Source organism: Danio aesculapii, chromosome 4, assembly GCF_903798145.1.
Source record: "Danio aesculapii chromosome 4, fDanAes4.1, whole genome shotgun sequence".
Classification (NCBI taxonomy): Eukaryota; Metazoa; Chordata; class Actinopteri; order Cypriniformes; family Danionidae; genus Danio; species Danio aesculapii.
Window position 1 is genome coordinate 51,943,379 of NC_079438.1, and position 22,962 is coordinate 51,966,340.

The 22,962-nt window shown below is 32.0% G+C and overlaps 1 protein-coding gene and 1 long non-coding RNA gene across 2 annotated transcripts in view; both read left to right on the forward strand.

Annotated features, from left to right (window-relative positions):
- Nucleotides 1-370: 370 nt before the first annotated feature.
- On the forward strand, nucleotides 371-3,759 carry LOC130223270 (uncharacterized). The gene is made up of 3 exons (XR_008836641.1): nucleotides 371-715; nucleotides 813-917; nucleotides 2,815-3,759. It is a non-coding gene; the product is annotated as an uncharacterized LOC130223270 (long non-coding RNA).
- A 9,766-nt stretch (nucleotides 3,760-13,525) lies between these two features.
- The window catches only part of tfec (transcription factor EC), an 86,008-nt gene continuing 76,571 nt past the window's right edge, over nucleotides 13,526-22,962 (forward strand). The window contains exon 1 of the mRNA XM_056456038.1: nucleotides 13,526-13,620. The gene's annotated coding sequence lies outside the window, so the exon portion shown is untranslated. The remainder of the gene's footprint in view (nucleotides 13,621-22,962) is intronic.

Consider the following 22,962-nt stretch of genomic DNA (forward strand, 5'->3'; position numbering starts at 1 on the left):
AAAACATGAATATTGAACCTCCAAGCTTGTGACTTTCTCACCATGATGTTCTTCACTCCAGATTATCATTTAGCCTGTAGGTAATTAATGCGCCACTCATCAATAAAGACACATATAACTTGTTTGACGAGCTCTTGTGTTGGGGATGCAGAATGTTTTCATTGCTTACAGATTTAATTGAAGCAGACACAAATAATAATTTTACCAACAAAAATACGAACACATTTCTTTTACTAAATGACTTATAAAGATGACTGACTGGTTTTTAAAAATCCTATATTGTATTAAACCGTTCATTAAGTTTTGAATGATAAGTATTGCTGTTGCTGTATGAAAACACAACGAGTGGATGTAAAAAAAATCACTTGGATTTGCAAGCTGAGACTGCATATATGAGACTTTCAATGTTAGACGCTGCACTCAATGGAGCTAGTGGCGTCACTGTGAGGGGTGGGGTTATGTGTGAGCATTAAAGCGCAGATCCCATCCGCTCCACTAGGCGGCATCAGCGAGCTGCTCCTTGAGCCTGAACACCTTTGACAACAGCGACACCAGATCAACACAGGTACACCGTTTTACTGGCGTCAAGTTGAGCTCCAGCAGATGACAGCTCAGTGATAGACTCATAATGTCAGTCAACAGCAGATATTACAGCAGCCCGACAACAAAGAAAAGCCATACCAAGTGCAGAAATGGAGAGTAACGCGACTCACCTGTAAGGGACTTTGTTTCGTTGGTTTAGTTTGTAGTGATGTTGTTGTAGTGTTTGTGTTCACTCATTGCTCTCTCTCTCTCTCTCTCCACTGCTGCAGTGAAGATACACACGTGTGTCTGTTGTGTTTTTGCTGCAGATCTTTGACCTGCGCTCAACAGCTGACGCTCCTCCACATCCAGGCGGATTCACAGCTCCAGGAAAGGTATTTATGAGCTCATATTTCCAGTAGAGAGTCCAGAAAGTGTGTTTGTTGTGCTGCTGGTCTGTCGCATGTTTGTTGGGGGAGGGACTTTCTGTGGAAAGCATTTGATTGGCCAGATTTGGTGTAGAGTCATCAATACAGTATGAGGAGACTTTAGAAGGAAATGATGATATTTTCCAGTGTTTAATTGTGTTTAGTAACATTTAAAGCCCCACAAGCAGCTGTAAGATCATTTGAAACATGTTCATGTGTTTGATTGAAGAATAAGCATGTTTTTCACATTTTGAATAGTGAAATATAATAATATATTAGCAGATGATGCAGTTTACATTTATTTCAAATAATTTACTTTTGATATGAATTATTTGTGTTTATTTAATTATTTTTTTCAAAATGTGTAGAATGTGGTTATCCTCCCATTGGAAAAAGAAATGTGGGTGTATGTGTGTGGTGATGGTGTAGTGGTCAGAGCACACATCATGACATCTAAAGCTGTCACAGCATACCTGGGTTCAAATCCAAGCACTCCTGCTGCTTTTTACTACTGAGATATTTAGAAACAACAAACAAAGTATTTTTATGTTTGTGGTCCTGTCCTAATTGCCGTGCTGCTTGCATTTGTGTGAACCACACATCGATGCAGGTTTCGTACCCAGGCCTCTTCTGCAACCACGTCCATTGCAAACATGTGTTTAGCCACTCGCCCATCATGGCTTTCAGTCTCTCAGCTGCTGTTTGGGCCACACAGTTTGATTGAATCCCAGGAACCGAAAGTAAAGTAAGCAATAGAGGGATTCGAACCCATGTTTTCTGTACAGCAGTCAAAGGCTCATCCACTGAACCACAGGGCTTGGCATCTGGTTATGGTTGTTTTGTGAGCCAAATCACAAAGAAATATATGTCAAACTTAGGTCGTGCTGAAAATAGTGATAAAGCCCAATTTAGACACTTAATTTGCTGTCTGGACTCTGTGGCTCAGGTCATAAAGTGTTGATCTTTAATCAAGGAGACCCGGGTTCAAACCTCACTATGGCTAACGTCCATCTTGAGCTCATTATACTTACCAAGAGCTCCTCATGATGATGTGAAACCAATGATGAATGAGTGAATAAACACAAGTTCTCTGTGGAAGAGACTCATAAAGACAAGAGTTCAAATCTGACTTGTATCTTGTTCTAGCAGAAGTGGGATTCGATCCTTCACAGTTCTAAATGGCAGTCAAAGGCTCATCCACTGAGCCACAGGTTTTGAGATTTGGCAACAGGCTTTTTGTGAACCAAATTACAAAGAAACATGTGTCAAACCTTGGTCATGATGAGATTAGTGATAAAACCCCATTCAGACATCTTCATAGTCTAGACTCAGTAGCTCAGGTCATAAAGTGTTGATCTTTAATCGAGGAGACCCGGGTTCAAATCTCCCCATGGCTGATGTCCAACTGATCTCATTATATTCATCAAGAGCTCCTAATGATGGACACATGTGAAACCCATGATGTGTGCGTGAATAAACACAAGTTCTCTGTGGAAGAGACTCATAAAGACAAGAGTTCAAATCTGACTTGTATCTTGCTCTAGCAGAAGTGGGATTCAATCCTACACACATCTATCGGGCAGTCGAACGCTCATCGATTGAACCACAGGATTTGGCAGCAGGCTTTTTGTTAACCAAATTACATAGTGGCTCAGGTCATAAAGTGTTGTTATAATCTAAGAGACCTGGGTTCAAACCTCACTATGGCTAATGTCCATGTGAGCTCATTATATTCACCAAGAGCTCCTGATGATGGACGCTGATGTGAAACTCATGGTTTTAGTGAATAAACACAAGAATTCTGGAGAGAGGCTCATAAAGACAAGGGTTCAAATCTGATTTGTATCTTGTTTTATTGAAACAGGTCAGCAGTCAAATATCAGTTCCAGCAGGAGTTCAGTAGCTGCGTGGTAAGAGCGCTGCCCCACGGCTTCAGGTGTTGCTGGTTTGATCCCAGCCAGACTTCTGCAATATAAGTGAGTGAGTGTGAGGCGTGCCCGAAGAAGGGGAGATATCAGTTCGGTCTCCCCCTGGAGCTTCCAGAGACATGTCCAGCAGGGGTTATACTTCTTTACTGCCGGTCACTGATCCTGTAGAGTCGACACACAAAAAAACACATTATTACACACGCTGAATATCTGATCTAACAATAGTGAAATATTAAATATGTATGAAATATTGCACCCTTGTGTGTAGACGTTTCTGAATTTCACCTTTGCACATCTAATCAATTTAAAATAATTAGCCTCCTGTGGAGATTAATCTGAATTACATCACTGCAAATCTAACTGAATGAATTTAAACTTATTGCCCTCGTGTGGAGATATTTCTGAATTACACCATTGCAAGTCTAATGAATTTAAAATAGAATGCTGGATTATTTTCATCTAATCAACTGTTCACTTCACTTTTAGTATCTTACTAACAGACTCTTTTTGCATTTTTAATTAACTCAGAAGTTAATATAATAATAGAATTGGTTAATAAACAATTGCACGATTCTGTATATCTAATTATACCTGAATATACTGCAAAAGTGTAACAATATGTAAGGTGATGTATAGACTTACCAGTAGAGCTCGATATAATGGATGAACTAGAACCGATGGTCCATAAACCATGTGCACTACAATGAGAAAAGAATAATTATTCATAATCATAACCACCATCATTGAAATTTACAAAGCAAAACTCTTCAAGTAAGTTATAAACACATTACAACATCTGAGGCGATGCAAACAAAGAATGATTATTAAATGTTAGCTGTATACTTTCTGTGTTTGTACTCACATGCTATTATTCAGTCCTGACTCTCTAATAAACCTTAATGAATTATCAAGAGCCATGAGGGTTGTTTTGCCTGCATTATTGTTTTTTTTTATGTCAGTTCCAGTATGTTATGAGTTCCAGTATTTATTCACTTGGGTTTATAAATCAAGCATCACATTTTTAACTAGAAATATCAGCTACAAGTGTTGAATTATGAACTGTTTTTATTTTGTTGCACTATTCACCAAATTATATTTTACTTAAATTTCCATAGTAAACTAAACTGGAATTATTTATGACATATAAAATAAGCTTTCTTTAACTGTGTTTTGTTTAACTTTCCGAAGTCTGTATGGTAGGAGTAAAGCTGCGGTCACACTGCACTTTTCTCCCCATAGACTTCCATTCATACGTACGCGAATGCGTCAGTTCGGAAATGCAAGCTCGTGCGTCAAGTTTCGCAGGAAGTTTCTGCGTTGGAAAGTTCAAGCTTGGTGAACTCTGACCTGTGAAATCACATCACATGATTGCGTGAGACCAACTGAAGTTCAACACATGACCTCTCTGGAGAAATTTTTTAAACATTATTTTCTAGAAAATAAAATTGCTTTTAAATTAAACCTTAAATTTGGATAGGAAAGTGGTGTTTACAGACAGGAAAGTATTAGGAGCAGAAAGAGGGGTAGGGTCAGCAAAGGACCTCAAGCAGGGAATAGAACTCGGGGTGCTGGTCAGCACGCTTAACCACTAGGCTATTGGCGCCGACCTCCGGACAGAATCTTGTTTAATCCTGCCCCTTTTCGCAGCGCTGTACTGCAGAATTTTGCAGGCACAAACTCTAGTGTGACCGCAGCTTAAGTGAATTATTATTAATGATTAAAGCTGTGGAGGGGTGTGCTTTATAGCAGCAAGGACTGATTAACTATTGTAAATAAAATTGTGTGCTTTACTAAGAATAAATCAGACGAAATAAAGCATCTGGACAATCTTATGATATCAGTCACTTTAAAATGACCAAAATCCTCCACATGGACATTAAAAAAAAAATCACATAAACCCACCTGAATAAATACTATAGGTATTTACGAAATGTATTAATCAATGCAGCAGCAAATTGTAGTATTAACTACAGTGACCTGATAAGCTGTGATGTAATATCAATGTCACTTTAAAAATACCCAAACACTGATGTGGGCTGGGTTTACTGGGTGTGGTTAATCAAATCAAGTAAACCCATATGTAAAAATACTACAGTAAATTTATAGTAAATGCATTTTATTTATTATGGCATTTTCAACACCATTTAATAAAATCTACAGTATATTATATTGTTAATTACAATAAATTGTAATAAATATTGTAGTGTGCTTTAATAAAGTCTTTAATAAAGTACTTTGTGGTGTATTGTTGTATAATATAGTATAGTTTAATTAAAATGCTTTACAACAGTACTGTTCAACAACACTAAAAATAGTATTTACTATAAATTACTATAGTATTTTTGCATGTGAGAAGAAAAATAGACAGATAGTAGTAGACAGATATATGATAGAAAAATGCCAATCAGTTTGACAGCAACTAAACCGCGTTTCATACAAATGTGCATACTTCCAAATAATATGAAAGTATTTATAAAGCAGTGAGCTGAAAAGCACCCTAAGACCTTGTCATCTCAAATCCTTCTTCTATTTCTTATTGGAATAACCTCTTTGATGATATTAAATGGTCATATGTTTGGTCACTCCCCCAGAATTTTTTTTAACAAATAAAATTAAAGAAATATCTTTTAAAATTATTCACAGATTTTATCCAGCTAAAAAAATTCTAAAATGACATTGACGTCTCTTGCTCTTTCTGTGAGACTTCTTCTGAATCTGTTGCTCACTTGTTTTGGGATTGTTCCTTTGTTAAATCATTGATGTGACTTCTCTAATTGTCCAAAAGGTTTGTGGTGATTTTTCTTTAAGCTATAGACATGTTGTTTTTGGGGTTTTATATTAAAGAAAAACAATTCCTTAATTCAACTTTTTGCATAAACCTCATTTTATTAATTGGGAAGTTATAAACACAAATGCAAATATACTCATTGTAAGCCGAATCTTTTTATTTTTTTAAACAAGAACTGGACATTTATTTAAAAATCATCACAGACTTTCACAACAAGAAAGCTATTAAAACTTATAATACATGTGCTTTATTTAATATTCTGCATTTACTTGTTTTGTTGTTGTCATGTGCCCTCATTTATTTCTTTTTTTGTTTCTTTTCCTCTCTCTTTGTCTTTCTTTTGCTTTACCTATACTATATTTATTTGAAATTTGTTACATTTCTCTTCTTGCAATAAGGTAATGTTTGTATTGATTGAATTATACTTCTATCAGTTTTGTATTTGTTGTAATGGTCTGTTGTTATTGCAAAAAAGAGCAGCTTCCATCCGCTCCACTAGGCGGCATCAGCGAGCTTTGCTGTCAGATTTACATATTTGATCCCTTGTCAACATTTGAGTGCGTTCAAGCTGTTTTACTGTAAAGTTGAACTCCATCAGATGACAGCTTAGTGACAGACTCATAATGTCTCTTTAACAGCACATATTACTGCCTGACAGCGAAGAGAGACCACACAAAGTGCGCTAAAGTGCAGAAATGAAGAGTAACGCGACTCACCTGTAAGTGACTTTTGGCGTGAAGAAGCGCTTGCGTGTAAAGTCCTGAGAGTTTGTCTGAGAGTATTTCCGTGGGTTTGTAGTGATGATGTAGTGTTTGTGTTCAGTCATTGCTTTCTCTCCTCTGCAGCTGAATGACAGCGAGGGCGGGTCTGCAGCAGCGAAAATACACGTGTGTCTGTTGTGTTTCTGCTGCACATCTTCCACCCGAGACCCGACGCTCCTCCACACACTTCTCCACATCCACACGCCTTTACATCCTCAAGAAAGACTTTTTCTGATGTCAAATTTCCAGCTGAGAGTAAGCGAAGTGCGTTTGTTGTGCTAAGTCAGTCACGTGAACTTTTTTGGGGGACGGAGTTTCTATAGAACGAATTTGATTGGACAGATTTGGTGTAGTGCAAGATGAGTCATCAATGTAATGTTTACTCGTCTTACCTGCTTCTGAAATTTGAGCTAAGCTGACATTTCCACAGAAAACGGCATCAACTCTTCTGAAGTCTTAATACGATAGTCATTTTGAAGCAATTAAAGACTGCAGTAGGGTGGATTTGAACTCATACCCCACTTGCATTATTATTGGTAGCTAACATCTTAAACCACTATGCCCCTGCGGCTTTTACATTAAGCGCTGGCATTAGGACCACTTAATGTCAACAATTTAACATAAGCAATAATGAGATTTGAACTCAACACATTTTTTTTTAGCTGAGCCACTGAGATTGATGAATTGAACCTTGTTTTAGACATGGCTTTATTTATATGAACAACAAACAATTAAAATTGAGGACAAAGAGTTAACAGTGTTGTTATAAAGCTTATTAGGAATCTCTAATCCAGTGTAATTTAAAAGAATAAATAAATATTAATATGAATATAATAATTATAATAAATAAATAGCCTAATAATTCCTGAAAAATCATTACTTAATGTATGTTTAACACAATTAGCACAAAACAAAATGACAAGTATAACTATTATAACTCTTTTAATTACAAATCACATGCACAAAGTTTGAAAACATCAAACACCATTTATATATGCAACCTTAGCCAGTCCTTTACTTTAACGCATAATTCATAACATTATTCAATATTACTTTTCATTTATTGTAGAAGAGTGTTTACACATCTAACTATCAAAACAAACAAACAACAACAACAAAAAACACTAGTACTACTATCGTCATTAATAATGTGAAACTAAAATAAACTGGGAAAATCATTTTAATTGATTTTTTATTAAGGCATTTCTACATAAATAGAAAATATTAAGAGACCATGTGAAAATTCCATGTATTAAAACATGTTTATATGACTTTTTAGAAACCTTATTTTCTTGGAAAATACACATTTGGATAAATAACCTTGATTTTCAGCCACAACAATATTATAATTCTACTCAAACCCATACTTAATCAATTATAGCCTAATAAAAAAAGTTTGTAAGCACTCTTCTATTACATTTATTTTTGTTTCTCCAGCAGAGGGAGACATTACACCACAGGAGCCCTCTGTATGAGTTATAATACTAAGAGATGCTACTGGACGGAGTTTCATTTTAATTGTTCAACAAAATAACACATTTTAAACTCAAATACTGACCACATATACAAGTCAAAGTTGAATATTCAATCTAATAAAGTCTACACGTGCATTTCAATTTAGTGTAACATGTTTTGTACATTTGCATCATTACATTACACCTTTATATTAAGTTGCCTCAACCACTGTTTACTTACATAAAAATGCAATGTGCATATTGCGTTCATATTGTATTGTAAAACACTCATTGTACTTTTGAGGTTGGGTATGGATACTGTAGAATTAAACTGCTTTATATTACGTGGACTGTACCAAACTATTAATGTAAATACAAGTAGATAGTAGTTAAGACCACTTAATATAAAGTGTGACCATCTATTTTTTCTCTTCACAGTGTGCACTTCAGCAGCAAAAACAGGCCTCTTTTGTCAAAACAAGACAAAGCCTTGAAGTGGGCAATTCAAGATTCTGCAGGGTAAGTTATAATTGTTTGCTGTTATAATTATCATTATGTTTTTGTTTTAGAAATATACAATTGAGTATAAACCTCTCGTTTTTTGTTATTTTATGCCAAACAAACAAATACATATTAGTAATAAATTCAATCAGTAGTTTAAGGAAGCTTTTTTTACATATATAGAATTAAGTTGAGGCATTTTTGTACTTCTGTATTATTACATTTGGTTCTAGTTTATATTAAGTGCAATCTACTAAATTACACATTGTCAAAATTATATTAAATGCAAATACATAGTAGTTAAGGCCACTTTATGGTCCTACCTTGAACATATTTTTCTCTTCACAGTGTGCACTTCTTATAACAAGAGGACTTTGGCAGTATTTAAACAGACCAGGCTCTCCAGGCAGGGACAGAAAAAAAAACATGCCTCTTTGGTCAAAGCAAGACAAAGCCTTAAAGTGGGCTATTCAAGATTTTGAAGTGTAAGTTATAAATATTTGGGGTTGTTGTTTTTTTTAATTATTACTATTATGTTTTTGTTTCAGAAATTTACAATTGGTTAGATTATAGACATGTATGAATATGTGGTTCATTCAATTGAGTTATTTTATGCAACAAATAAAGACATGCCATCAGTAGTTTAATGAAGCTTTTATTGTATATGGATTTGATTTGAGGCATTTTTGAACTTTGTATAATTGAATTTGGTCCCATTTATAATTAATATTATATTATTAATCTGCATTAATCTAAATGCTAGTACAGTGCTCAGCATATACCCATAGCCAAGGGGGTTAGGGTGGTTCGAAAAACTGACAAAAGTCCAGAATTTGTCCCATACATGAGCTAATTTGTCCTATTGTGACTGCTATTCCACAATAAATTGTGAAAATAACCCATCAACAAAGGCTTTAAGACCAAGCAGAATCCTGTATTGGCTCTTGGTACAGAATTTGGGACAGCAAATTTAGCACGCTGTGATTTCCCATTCTAAAGTCACGCCATGCCAAATTCGCCGTCCCAAATTCTGACTGAGGAAAGTTGAATGTGCTGGCCAGTTTGTAATTAGCCTAATAAATGACAATAGTCTACAGGTTGTTGTTTTTTAAAACTTTAACAGATTCCTTTTTCTTTTCTAATGATATATGATGTAAATCTTTAGGAAAGGTTTTTTGGTACATCAAAATGGGTGGTTATGATGACCATCCAACAAACTAATCCAGCAGGAAAAAGTGCTTAAAATGTCACTAAACTGCAGTATTTAAACCCTTCATAATTAAATAGAAAATAAGGCAAATAAGTGCAAAAAGGTCAACCTTTTGAGAAAAAAAATCCCACCCCTTTCAACAGGCTGGCTACGGGCCTGATAAACGAGTGCACCCCTCACAAATCACTCATTTAAATTAACATTTCCTATAGGATGCTCTTAGGCATGGGCCGATATAAGATTCTGACAGTATGATAACCTTGGATAGAAATATCACGGTTTCACGGTATTGTGATTTACTGCTCTAAATCACATTCTTTTTAAATGTCTGGGTAAAAAACAAAAACTTTTTCCCCTTTGAACACAATATATTTTATTCTGAGAAACATTTAATATATTTTGTAACAGTAAACATGTCAGGCTGAATAATTCAAATGAGTCATTGACTTCTGCCGTCTTCCTTAGTTTCAAAAACACTGATTTCTTTACAATTTAAAACGACATCTTTAAATATATTTCCTGCTAGAGATACTGCTAAAAATTATTTACAATTGTAAATAAAACAGTGTACACATACCTTAGGAACGGTATAGCAGAACATTTTGACGGTTTTAAAACCTAGACTTTTCCAAAGCGTGGTATACCTTGAAAACGCTTATCGTCCCATGCCTAGATGCTATACATTATTAAATGTGTACGTATTAGTCAGTACTGAAGGTAAATCTGGAGCTAATCTAACAAAATAACTTATGATAATGGTCCACCCAAATCTATATGTTAGGAGAAAATATGAAATTAAAAAGGGGAAAAATCAAGAGAAACAAAAAATATATAAAATATTGTTGACATTTTGTAGTTTGTAAATATTTTGCATGAATTTAAATGTATTATCTTTCTATTTTCCAAATATTTTTGGTGACCAGACTCTTATTTTAATGATTATATCTGTTTAATAAATCTGTTTTGTTCAAATCCACCGAAATATATTGCCTATATTCACTGTATTCAAAATGGCATGTACTCATTTATCCAGAGCACTGTACATAATAGTTAAGGAAACTTATATTAAGTGGGAGCATGTATTTTTCTCTTCACAGTGTGCACTTCTTAAAACAAGAGGACTTGGCAGTATTTAAACAGGCCAGGCTCTCCAAGACGAAGCAGAAAGAAAAAAAAAACATGCCTCTTTTGTCAAAGCAAGACAAAGCCTTAAAGTGGGCAATTCAAAATTCTGAAGGGTAAGTTTTTGCAAGAAAAAAGAAAAAGAAAGAAAGAAGACGGAGGGGAAAAGTTATCTAAGCCATTACGCTCCTTCACAATAGCTCAGGTTGAAGTTGTGCCTCTTCTGATCTTCTCTCAGCTGGACTTCTGCTTTCCAGCCTGTCTCCTCTGATCTCCAGTCATCCGAGAGGTTTTTCTGCCAGCCTGCGAGCTGTCAAAGTAGCCCTGGAATCAAACGCCACTCCATGCTCAGCTATGATCAAAGCGGCACAGGTGAGGCAGACACAGAGACACATACAATTGGCATCTAAAAAAGTACGCCGTCTCTCTCCTCCCCTCCCTCCCTCCTGCTTTTTTTTTTATCTCCTGACACGGAGAGGAGAAACGCCGAGCACATTGATCAGAATAAAGCAAAGTGATCAGGTTTTGAAGATGTGGGGGGAAGTTTGTTCTCGGCTCAAACTTTTGGACAAAGGGAGTTCTGGGATAGAGGTGAGGGCGCTGCGTAAGGGGACACTTTAAATGTTTTTTTTTCTTTTTTGAGGGGGCTTTGAACAGAATTTACCCTGTTGATAGCTCTCTGGAGTCTAACGCATCTTTTATTTTTATTTTAAATAGCTTTTATTAGGTTTTTTACATGAAATATCAGTTACATCATTCACTTTATAATTATCCTTCAATGTTGTTATTAACACTACCCTAAATAAACACTTCCCCACGTCAACAGCCTATAACGTCCCATTGAAAAAACGAAATTAACATAATTAATAAGTAAAATAAATAAATCAAATTCAATAAAAAAAAATAATAAAAATGATGTATTCATATATTATTGCTCAGCTTAAAAATCAAGAGTGTTACCCAGCAGATAATCTAAAAAGGGGCGCCACACCTTGTCAAACGTCTTTAAAGAACCTGTAAGTGATAGTTTAATTTCATCAAATTTAATGCAAGTAAACACTTCTTTTGTCCATGCATCAAAAGAGGGTGGAGAGATATTCAGTAAGTATTTAGATCAAGGCTCTAGTTGTTCATTAACTGTATGTATCTATATGTTTGAGTCAAATGAGAGTTTTTCTTTTTGTATCTGTTTATTTCAAGCATCATATTTAAGTAAATTAAAATAAATAATTTCCTACAAATTATTTAAAAACTATGAATATGTGATATATTAATATATATATATATATATATATATATATATATATATATATATATATATATATATATATATATATATATTTATAGTTTAAATGAAAGCAGTTTTTTTTAAAAAGTTTTTAAAAAATTGTGGTAAGAAATTGTGTATAAATAACGCTTTTATTCAGTGAGGACTGATGTATTAAAAGTCACATTTAAAACTTGTAATTTTATATGATTTTAAAATAAATGCATGTATTTAGACTTACTATAATAAGAGTCTACATAAAATTCTAGTTGTAAATTACAGAAAAATCAACACAAGTGATATTTAACACTAATTGTTTCATAAAAAGACTTTCCTTATTTAAATTTCTTTGTGAACACGATTTTAAAAAACAAAGAAAATAAATCAAATGTAATTATAAATTGCAGTTATTATAAATCAATTATAAAGCAAGCGGTTTTTAAAGTTATTTATGTAATTTATGGATTTTTTCTCCTTCTGAGTCACTAATAAAAATAATTCAAATTCACAACTATTTGTTAAATATAAGGACTTCTCTGTCTGACCCTTTTTTTGTGGCCAAGATAATAAAAAGTAAACTAGTAAATAAATAAATAATTAAAAATGATCAACTACAGTTAGAAATGACAGTTTTTGGTAATAATGCAAGTAACATCCACCACTATTTGTTTAATAGAGGGAATTTGCTTACTGACCCTCATTTATGAATAAAATAAAATATTACAATGATTACAAGGATCATGTGACACAAGCTTTGACATCAAAAAAAATAATTACAACCTAAAACATATTTAAAATTAACATGTTTCCAATTGTTTTCCAAATTGTAAGACCACAAATATTATATATATATATATATATATATATATATATATATATATATATATATATATATATATATATATATATTTATATATATATATATATATATTTATATATATTTATATATACACACACAAATAGTTTGATATTTACAGTCAAATGACATCTATTATGACATTTAATATTACATAATGTTGACTCATATGACATTTCAGACGTCACAGCCAGTAGCCAGAATATGAACAAACAGGGCTTTTTTTCCTCTTTCTCAAAACACAAACATATGATCAGAAACACAAAAATAACATTAAATCATTCACTATTTGTATAAACCAAACAGCTATTATTCAGACACAATCCTTCATAAAGATGTTTACTGAACCGTCCTGAAAATTAAACCAAGGAAAGAAAAAGTGACAAAATAACATTAGCAATATGCAGAAAGTGCTTAGAAACATCTTGCTTTTCTATTGTTGTCTAATAAAAACATTTATGATGACCCTTTGAGCAATAAAGAGTATAGTTTTCTCGCTAAAAGTTTAATATTTGCATGACATCACTGTCAGTCGTCAATATTTACCCTTAACCATACAATAAGATATAACGTTGTAATTACAGAACATTAACAAAATAAATAACATCTCACTTTTTAGGCTCGAGATGCATGTAAAAGAGATGTAGAGACATCCCATTTGCACCCGGTTCAATGGACGGAGAAAAAGAGGAAACAGATCAAGATTTATATCAGACCGAGTCCTGCTGATTTGAAAGCAAGCGCTGACTTCACAGAAAACTCGCCTGCGGCCGACAATCACAGGTAATTTACATTTCTAATTGAACTCAATTTGTCTCATGTAAAGAGACTATTAATCTATTCTAATACTTGTGCAACTTTCTAATGATGATTATTATATCACTGATGCTCATGTGTGTGGTAAAGCACACTGGTGTTATTCAAAAAGCTGTAAATATACACTTATACTGATCTTCCTGCTAATATGTTAAGAATCACTTTCTGAAACAATAATCACAATGAACAAATTCAACAAATCTGATTAGGTAATTACTATAAATTAGTTAATATAATTATAATATAATATAGAAGCTCGTCAAATTATTTTTGATGCAAATATGCCTCTAAATATCTTAAAATCTTTAATATACATAAATTATTGTAAAAATGAATGATATTTTTGTGTTTTCTATTTTGTAAATCATGCATTGTTTTTTTTATAAAAGGTTTTTGTCCAGATATTTATAAATCCTTAAATAAATAAGCATTTTCCAGACAAGTAAAAAATATTTTCTTGTTTTCAGCAGTAATTTGTCACAATTAAGTGGGTTTTTCTTAAAAAAAAAAAGTTGTATTTTGAATTTTTGATTAAAAACTCACTTAAGTTTGGCATATTATTTCTCAAAACAAGACAATTTATTTTTTTTACTTGTGTAGAAAATGCTTCTTGATTTAAGATTATTTGCAGTGTGGTTAAAATATAATATAATATAATATAATATAATATAATATAATATAATATAATATAATATAATATAATATAATATAATATAATATAATATAATATAATATAATATAATATAATAGCTGGCAAATGGGTAAAACCTTGCGGTCTGAAGGATAGAAATTTGTGGCATCTGTTATTTTTAAATAGAATCTCTTCAATAATAATTTTTAATGTAAATATGCATGACAATATTTATTTTATCTATCTATCTATCTATCTATCTATCTATCTATCTATCTATCTATCTATCTATCTATCTATCTATCTATCTATCTATCTATCTATCTATCTATCTATCTATCTATCTATCTATCTATCTATCTATCTATCTATCTATCTATCTATCTATCTATCTATCTATCTATCTAAGTTATTGTGACAATGAATGATATTTTAGTGTTTTTCTATTCTGTAAATCATGGTACAAATATACATTTTTGGCTCAGAAATAAGACAGATTGTAATCTAGAGGAAAGAGAAAGAACAACAACATATAACATTTTATTACACTTTGATAGTTTTGATCACTTACTTTAATTAGTTAAAAAGTTGACAAAGGTGTTTGCATAATCTTTTAGGAGGGTTCAGTGTTCATGAATCTGTCTGCTGTTGAGTAATGTATTTCCAGGACTCGCACTGTGTGTTTACAGAGCAACAAAGTGACAAAGCAAAAAACTATTTTAAAGCGGCAGCCTCCAGCACACTTTTCAATCAGACTTCCTCTATTCGGGTCTCATCACATATATTGTTTTTCATACAGGAAATTCCATCTATCATGGGACTTTTTTGCACCCATTCCTTGTTTGCGGAGGAAGTGGTTTCTTTTGCACTCATTTTTTAAACGGGTGCCAATTATGGGGGCGACTGAATTAAGCACATGAGTCACTGTCGCAATCGTGACACGAGGTATGATTGTGCAAAAAATATGTATTTTTTATGCACCTGTCCTGAACACCACAACACTCTACACTGCCAATATTACATCATTTGTTAAGGCTAGCAGTCTGAAATGATGCTCATTTAATTCAATTCAATTCACTTTTATTTGTATAGCGCTTTTACAATGTATACTATGAAAATTGTACAATGCTACTATGAACATTTATAAACAATATTTTTCAACATTTATATTACAAACATTTGTTCATGCTATAAGGCTCCCCCACTGTCAAAAAAAAATATATAAAAAAATAATATATCCATACAGTCTGGGAAGATCAACAAACAATCATTGAAACAATAATTTTAAAATATTAATAACAAAAATACAATGTAAAAAATATATATACACAAATAATAATAATAATAAACAAAGTGTAAATAAATTTTTTGAAACTATGACAAAAATGTAATATAACCATTATTACAAAAGAATAATAATAACCTACAGTAAATTTAAATGTTAATAAAAAAAATGTAACCAATCCTTTAAAAATATTAATGATGGAAATACAATGTAAATATATATATATATATATATATATATATATATATATATATATATATATATATATATATATATATATATATATATATATATATATATATATATATATATATATATATATATATATATAAAATAATAAAAAAAATCATTATTATATATATTTTTTTCATTTTGGGACCGTATTAAAAGATAAAGACAATAAATAAATACATAAATAAATGAATAAAAGTAATAATAATAATAATAATAATAATAATAATAATAACAACAGCTAATCAGACACATTGAGACCAAAATAAACAGATGATTACCAATAATTGGCAATATTTAGCAATAATAAGAAATAAATGTAAATAAATTCATATATTTAAATAAATTCAAAATAAATATTTTAAAACTGACCAAAATATAATATAAACATTATTACAAAACAATAATAACAAGCCCACAGTAAAATATTATATATATATTTTTAACAATCATTTAAAAATATTATTAATAAAAATACAATGTAAAAAAATGTATAGAATTAAAAAATAATTATCATTATTTTCAATAATACTTTTCATTTTGGGACCATCTTAAAAAATGAAGACACAATAAATAAATAAAAGTAATAATAATATTCAGACACATTTAGATCAAAATAAACAGACAATGACCAATAATTAGCAATAATAAGTTTCAAATAAATTCAAAACAAATCTTTTGAAACTATGACCAAAATGTAATATATGCATTCTTACAAAACATTATTATAATAATAGCGTACAGTACATGAAATTAAATTAACACAAAATATTTTAACAATCATTTGAAAATATTAATAAGAAAAATAAGATTAGTAGTAATAGTAAAAAACATTTTCCCATATTTCTCCTTGTTTTCACTCTCCAAAAAATATTACGTAATGTTGCATGTCAGCAGTGATATAAAATAAAGCAGAAGTGGCTACAATCGATGGGCTTTTAATGCTGAGTGTTTAAAGCTGCGGCGTATGGGAATCTCTCATGAGACCACACAAACACGTGTCCATGAGACACAAAGTCTTTTCTTGAAATGATCAGAAAGACAAGAACAGAGACCAGACGAGCGAAATATTAATGACACTGATCTGAAGACGGAGAATGAGTGAGAAACAGAGAGTCGCAGGTGTTGATCAGTGTCACACAGAGACCATCTCAGACACAGACAAGGTGAAAATAGAGCGAACATTTGAATGACAATGAGATAATGGAGAAGAAGAGAAATCTCAGACAGGTGTGGAGGAAAAATGAACAAACGTGTGCATTGATACCTCAATTTTAGGAACTTTAGATCAAGCTGAACCCTAAAATAAATCTGTTTATATACAGTTGAAGTCAGAATTATTAGCCCCCTGTTTATTTTTTCCTTAAATTCTGTTTAACGGAGAGATTTTTTCAACACATTTCTAAACATAATAGTTTTAATAACTCATTTCTAATAACTGATTTATTTTATCTTTGCCATGATGACAGTAAATAATATTTGACTAGATATTTTAAGACACTTCTATACAGCTTAAAGTGACATTTAAAGGCTTAACTAGGTCAATTAGGTTAACTAGGCAGGTTAGAGTAATTAGGCAAGTTATTGTATAACGATGGTTTGTTCTGTAGACTATCGAAACAATATAAAGCTTGAAGGGGCTAATATTTCAGACATACTGTGAAAATTTCCTTGCTCTGTTAAAGATCATTTGGGAAATATTTAAAAAAGAAAAAAAATTCAAAGGGGGGCCAATAATTCTGACTTCAACTGTATATATTTTTTCCTTTAAGTAACAAATAAAGTAACAGATAACTCTTCGAATGAAGGCTGCTTAAAATGCAAGTTTATTTGGAGCATTTGTAAGGTTTTTATTTACATTTGTTCTTTAATTTTGAGAGCTTTTTGTTTGTTTGTTGGTTTTTACTTTGATTTTAGTTACCCGTTCTGCTGTATTTTTGAGAATTGTGAAATTATTACTACAAAATAAAAGGTTTAAAGAACAAAAATATGTTACAAATACATTTATAATATTACATTTTAAGTAACATAAATAGAAAATCGTTCAAGAAATCAATCCAAAAGTTGTTTTGGTTATATGGCCCACTTATAATCGTTTTAAATAACCACGAAATAAAACAATTATATTAAATTAAATTACATTAAACAATCAAATCTCCATAATTAAGCAGCTCTAAGATTATGATTAAGTGTAAGTTCACTATAATAATAAACAATAAGATAATAAGGATGTTTTCCAAGTCATTTAACAGTTTTAATTCATAGTAATTAGCATATACCTATTATTAACACACAATTTCAGTCATTTCACTACAAGCCATTTAATAATTAATATGCATGTATTTGTATGCTGTATTAATGTATTATATGCTTCCTACAGAGTTGGCTGGGTTAAAGATGTTATATATGTAAAATAAGTTGTCATATCGTAAGAAGTGTTTATGAGTTTAATGTACAGCGAAAAACTCTGTCTGTCTGTCTGTCTGTCTGTCTATCTATCTATCTATCTATCTATCTATCTATCTATCTATCTATCTATCTATCTATCTATCTATCTGTCTGTCTGTCTGTCTGTCTGTCTGTCTGTCTGTCTGTCTGTCTGTCTGTCTGTCCATCTATTTTTTTAAATAAATGCCATGTCTAAATGGTATGTCAATGGTATTTATAATAATGTTGCATAATCTACATTTGCAGAAGTGTTTACATCATAGAAATCAGCAGCAGTAATGCACACGAAAGTCTATAACAAAAAGAGGAAATGTAAAAAACTTTGCGAATATGTGTGCGGTGTGCAGTGATGGAGGACTGTGTGCAAGTTGACAGAGGTCGAGCGTGTGTGTCTGTTGAGGGAAGTAGGGCAGTGTGCTGAAGGCCAGTATGTCGTGTTCACCTCTCATTCACAACATCACCATGGCCAGTAGAAACACTGATGATCTCAAGAAATAAGACTGTTAACAGTAGCACTGCAGTAATTAGGTCTGCATATTTCATGAGAATTTTCTAAAAACTAAGCACCAACTACAAGCTCGTAAAGTTGTTCATTAAAGATTGCCGTTTAAAAATTATTCAGGTTTTCTGTTTCCAAATTTCAGCAAAGAGCCATTTCAGATTGTTTTATCAAATGCATTTTTTAAAGAGTCATCTGGGGTGTGTGTATATAACAAACCCTTTATTAATTTATAAACAAAACCTTCATATATGTCCATGCACAACTCGAAAATAAACATATAGAGATCACAATGCATTAAAAATGGACGATTTACAGATTTTTATTTTTGCCTTCGCCGCTCATGTTTGAATTTACATGCGCAAGGTTACCGTAAAAATGTAAGTTACCAGAGAAATGTACCACAGAAATGTAAGAAATAAAACTTGCCCTTTATTGTTGTCACGATTCAAGTTAAACCACCGCACCACATATGCGCATTGGTTGAAACGTCCTTTTATTGTAAACAAATTTCTTATTCATTTTGCTGTAGAAAATACAATATAATTTATTATAATGGGAAATAATGGGAATTGTAATTGTAGGAAACTGATTTCGAAATTTTGAAATGTTATTGAAGAGAGACAGCTGGAGAGCCACATATTTTTAGTCAAAGAGCCACATGTGGCTCTCGAGCAATATGTTCCCTACCCCTGATTTACATTGTATTTATTTGTGAATTTAGTTCAGATTTTGGTCACACTTTATTTAAAGGTAGAGTTTTAACTAGTAACAAACCATACTTCTAGCTCAAAAAACTACTAACTCATTAATAGTTAGTAAGTAGTAGTTTAGTTTATGTATTATGCATACTAGGGATGTAGATTGTAGAATAAGGTCAAACTTTATAAGTGCTAATAGACCATTTTGAGGGATGTAAACAAAAACAATGGTCTTAACGTATTTCCTGTTTTGCATTTTTATTTTCTATAGCTTACGAGAATCCAGAAAGAGCCACATATTGATAAATAATGTTATGATAGCTGTTTTAAGATTAAAGTTATGATTAAATTGCCTCTTGTTACTGTTATGAAACAGTTTGATAACAAGGAGGAAATGTTCATGGGCCAATGACATGACCACATTGAAAAGATCTAGCAACAGTTCATATCTTAATAATAGGCAGGTAATAAGCCAGTAGTTAATAGTGAGAATTGGTACTTAAACTAATGTGTTACCCAGACTTTTACCTCAAATGGCTCACAAAGTCATCAAGTAATAATAATAATCATCATCTTCATAATTAAGTTTTAGTGTTTTTATCTCTGATATAATAATATTAATAATAATAATAATAATAATAATAATAATAAGTAATTTAATATTGATATTCTAATTCTACTAAAGTTATTTTTAAATGGTAATATTTAATAAATTATTCATTCTTTTAAAACAATGAAGTGTTTTATTTGGTTAAGTACTGAATAAATGAATGGTAAATACAGTAGTCTCACACTTTTGTCATAATATTCATATTATTTTAGCTATATAACTGCAGGGTAACTATGTTTATATATAATAACTGTAACTGGTAGAAGCTATTAGTTACTAGTTAGTTAGTTAAAGCTATTAGTAACTAATAAAGCTATGGTAAGTAATAACCTTCACTTTTCCGAATTTGATTGTAATGCAATAATGTACACCTTCTGTAAAGCTGCTTTGAAACAATAAGTATTGTTCTATACTAATAACCTTTAATTGAATATTTATATATAAGTTATTGGTTGAGATTGTTCTGCTATAAGTGGTTTTAAAAGATCTGTAAGAAAAGAAAAGAGAAAGTAAGAAAGAAAATAGTCCTTTAAGAAAATTGCACAATTTGCTTGTTTTCTCAATAGACTGAGTTTATGCAAGCACAACGAAAACTCAAAAAGTTCTGCAAACTTATCAGACGTCTCGTCATCTCAGCCAATCAAGCATCTCACTGACCTCTAGTGGTCAACAGAGGAACTGCACTTGTGTTTTTGCACTGTAAAACACTTTGTTCCTCTCCAACATTAGAGTCTAGCAACTTCACCCAGCCCATTTAAGTTCGCAAAGGGCAGAAATCGAACATCTCAGCATTCACATTCCAGACTTCATATTGTTTAATGACAGGGAGTGAGTTGAAATAGCCTTGTGGAGGAGAGGCATTTTTTTTTTGCTGCTCTTATAAGTAGTGCTATCATGACGGCGGCTTGATGAAGCAGCTCTTCACTATCAGTGATATGTGGAGAGCTCTTGAAAACCATCTCCGTCTCTTTTCATACTGCTGGCGTCTCATTTCAGACACAAGTGAGGCTCGGCTCACCTCGTCCAATCAGTGACACCGAAGGGGTTCATGGGAAGGTGAGACGCTGCTCAACCTTGGCCAATCAGAGATGACATTGGATGTTTGGTCTCTCCTCGGCCTGTGGCTCTTTTGTTTGACCGATGCTCACTGTCTGAGAAGAGACTGTCTGTTTTTTTATTTTTTGTCTAGTTCACTTGGGAGGATGTTAATGTTGTTGCGTTTTACTTATTGAGTGTTATTTGTTCTCTTTTCTGAGCCTGTTTCAGCCTAATATTACTGTTATACCTAAAATCTCTAATTCTCTGTAATAATATTAACTCTCGCCGTTTAAAATTTAGCATTATACCAATGAAGTCAGCTGACAGTTGTAGAAAGAGTACAATGTGTAGAAACTACATTTGTAATTCTTATAAAAATGGCAAATTTCAGTTTGGCAGGAAAACCCAATTGCCAGCATGCCCCTTGCATCCCAATGAACACCAAATATTTATTTATTTATATACACACATATAGGTGACGCGGTGGCGCAGCTGGGTAGCGCTGTCACCTCACAGCAAGAAGGTCGCTGTTTCGAGCCTCGGCTGGGTCAGTTGGCATTTCTGTGTGGAGTTTGCATGTTCTCCTCGTGTTCGCAATTGGGTAACCTAAATTGTCCATAGTGTATGTGTGTAAATGAGAGTGTATGGGTGTTTCCCAGTGAGGGGTTGCTGCAGGAAAGGCATCCACTGTGTAAAACATATGCTGGATAAGTTGGCGGTTCGTTCCGCTGTGGCGACCGCTGATTGATGAAAGGAATATGCCGAAAAGAAAATGAATGAATGATTTTATATATATATATATATATATATATATATATATATATATATATATATATATATATATATATATATATACATTTATAATTGTAATATTTATAATTTCAGTCAGAAATATTAATTTTAAGTGCACTTGAATGAAATAAAAATGTGGAACAAACGAAAAATCAATCAGTTCATTAAATATCATGTCTATGAAATAATGTAACATATTTGCAATTTTAAATGCTGAGTCAAAAAATTGTTATTTAGAATATATAGTTACCTACATTACCGAAAAACAACAACATAAAAAAAGATGTAGCAATTACTTTATAATATCCAGAAATTATAGAAACTGCAAGTAGATTTCACTAATAATCATAAAGAAACCCCAAGTAACACATTTAATTATGTGTATGTATGTTTAAAATTGAACATATAAAATTAAAAAATTGAAACAAATTGTTTTACAAAAATTCTTATGTGTAAAACATACTCCAATGTTTTTTTTTTATTTATTTTCTCACATTTACCAATTTACCGATTCTTTATAAAGTATTAGAAGGACAAAATCTAAACTTGTAATTTGGTTATATTAATAATTTGGTATAATACTTTATAAACATTGCAAAAATGTACCCTCAAATCTGAAGAAAACAAACCCCAGCCAGAGAAAAATCCCCTGCGATAAATAAAAACTGCAGCAAATATTATGTACTGCATCATGGAAAACTGGTGACTTTATATATCATTCAATGGATCTTTTTCACATTTCCCGGTTTCTCAGTAGTGGAAGTTGTCATAGTTGGGTAAACTCAGAGCGCAGTGAATGGGAGAGTACAACAAATATCTTTTTTACAATCTTATTTGCTGAAATAAAAAAGAAAAACTCTACAAAGATGTTATCAAGGCTTTCAGAAAAATATAAAAAAATATATAGTGTGAGACTGATAACGACAGCCAAAAGAAAAAACAACCTCAAATTTACTGTCCTGCCCCATAGACACTGCATTTCTAGGTCTTTGCACAATTGGTAATTTGTTTTTTGTAATTTGATGCAAATATGATATAATACATACATAAATACATATTAAAAATCAAAATGTT